Genomic DNA, 2,771 nt, shown 5'->3' with positions numbered 1-2,771 from the left:
ATGTGATAGCTTAAAATCGAATAATACAATTTAGTTTGAAATCCATGCATGCTTTTAAAAACATTCAAAATGCTGAAACTGATGCATTTAATCGATTAAGTAACTCAATTAATCGATTACCTGGGCCAAAACTTTTAAAACTGGCATTTCAACTCAGGTTTATCGATTAAGAGATGTTGTTAATCGATTAACGACATCAGTATATCAGAAACAAAAACGTTTCTGAACATTTCTCAAAACCTCATTCATCCCTTTTTCTCTCAAATCTCAGAGGAACAAGTCCAACATTATCCTAAGCTTCATCCTAGCCCTAAAACCGAATCACCCCACTGCATTTTCACTCCATAAACTGTCTTCCTCATCTCCTATTTCCAAGCATTTCGCTTTCCCCAAATTCAAAACCTTACCCTATGTTTCCCTCAACCTTCCTCTAGACCTCCATCAGGATTCAGTGTTTGATTGATATAGATAGAGGATGTGGAAAGAGAATCAAGACAATCACACAACGTCCACCGCGTGCTCCAAAAATCGTGTCTCCTCCACAACCAAGGCAGAACCGCGGGAACCCATACTACTCATTAATTCTACAAGAAACTCGGTTGCAGAAATTCTAGGGAAGAAAACCCACGTATATTCGGTTGGCAAATGTGACTTGGCTTACGGAACAGAACTTCGATTTTCCGCATGGCTTACAAGTTCAAGGGGTTGTCCCCTTCTTGGATTTGAAAGGTAATATTTACCCTGCTCTAGTTAGGGAGTATTACGCAAATTTTAGATATAAAGATGGGAAATATTGGTCGATAGTAGCTGGAAAGTTGTTCGAAATTAATGAAAAAATCTTTATGAATGTGGGTGGTTTAGCTTTTTTGGGTGCTAGTTTAAGCGACTGTGGTTGGGCAAACGACAACTCATTTGACACTGTTGAAATGTATAAGTCGTGTTTGCGTAGACCTCAACTCTATGTCCAAGGCGAATTGACCAAAGTTGGGTCACTATCCGTAGAAAACAGACTCCTACACTTTGATTGCCTACATATTGATTCAGAGAAACACAAATCATTCACAACCTACCGTGAATGATTTGAGGTCTATGTTTGCTGTGAAGGAGAACATCATGATAAACTGGCCTGATGAAATTATGAAGGTCATGTATAGCGTCTCAGTCTCTCAATCAAGACTACTTTCGTATAGTATCTTCATATCATGAGTTATTGACTATCTACATATTGATATTTCAGATACTATAGTGATGGAGTGCTCAGACAAGGATCACTTGATTGGTGAGAGTTTAATTCACAAGATGGGCATCTACAAGTATGGCAACACTAACAATATCAAGAGGACTTCAACAATGCTAACGTTGATCCTTCCGGTGAAGATGATCAAGACATGAACCAAGAGCCATTTGCTGCAACTCAGGGGGAGCATTCAGGGCATGCATCACAAGAACATGCTTTTGAACAAGCTTATATGGATGCTATGGAACAACATCTCAACTATAGGATGGACCTTCACTTTCAGTCTCTTAAGGATTCATATCATACGGATTTGGAACATTTTGAGGAACGTCAGAGTGCATACATTATCAATCCTTGCAGAACTATATTCAGACTACTAATGAGTCTTAGAATAGAAGAATGATTGTTGAGTTCAACAAGCTGAGTGTCTTCATCAAGGATGGTTGTAGCTCGNNNGACAACCAGAATCCTCCATCTCATCCTTAGATAGGAAACCTTAGAGCCTTAGTTTAGTCTTCCTAGCTAATGAACCTTGTTGATCCTTGTTTCCTCTTGAGATCTTTTGTTTTGTATTGCATTGCTGTTTTTATTTGGATTGTAACAACTCTATATCTACTACTAAACTACTGTTTTACATTTTGTGGTAACATGATTTCGAATTATCGCATTTATATTTGATTGTTAATTATGTTGCATATAGCATTTTACTTTGTTTGAAATGAATCTTGATCATGATTGGTATATGTGATTATATTGAATGATTGTGCTTATTGCAAACTGCTCAAATATATCAAATGCTTAAACATTCTGTGATTGATTTGCTTCTACATAACATTTCATGTCATTCAAAATGTTTTGTGGCTATCTGCTGTCAATTTAATCGATTAATGGTTTCTCTTAATCGATTAAATGATGTAAAACTGTGAATTTGTTCAAGCTTCTTTATAGCTGGTTAATTGGTTACATACCCAAGTTTAATTTATTAATTACAGTTGTCATAACCATAATAACCCTCCTAAATTTTGACTAGAATTGAATACGTTTTCTTTTTGATAATGTCAAAAGGGGGAGAAAGGTTACTTGTTGTGTTATATACATTTTGCAGGTTGTATAATGCTTTTTGCAGGCTGTTCTATTAAGTTTCCGTACATAATTTTGCTTACCTACAAGGAAGCAATGCGCTTTAACTTTGTTCTTAGAAAAACAACTTTTGTCAACCATTCTACAAAATCATCATCAAGCTTATCCATCAACAATTGAAGAATTTTGATGAAGTGTTTGTCATCATCAAAAAGGGGGAGATTGAAAGTGCAAAGCGTCAAGGATAGCACTAGCATGTCTTTGTCTATGTTTTGATGAAGACAAGGTTCTAACAAAGCTTGAAGATGGCTCAACAATCAACATGCCTTATGCTCATTTGGTCATATCTAGACTAGGGTGTAACTTGAGTCTATAATCTAAGTAGTCTGGGATGTGTGCCTTAGTAAGTGGGTATATGTTAGGTGAACCTAGGTGCTAGTCTCTTAAGCCATCT

This window comes from Lupinus angustifolius, chromosome LG18, assembly GCF_001865875.1.
Source record: "Lupinus angustifolius cultivar Tanjil chromosome LG18, LupAngTanjil_v1.0, whole genome shotgun sequence".
In the NCBI taxonomy this organism is placed as follows: Eukaryota; Viridiplantae; Streptophyta; class Magnoliopsida; order Fabales; family Fabaceae; genus Lupinus; species Lupinus angustifolius.
Note: the sequence above shows the minus strand (reverse complement) of the source record.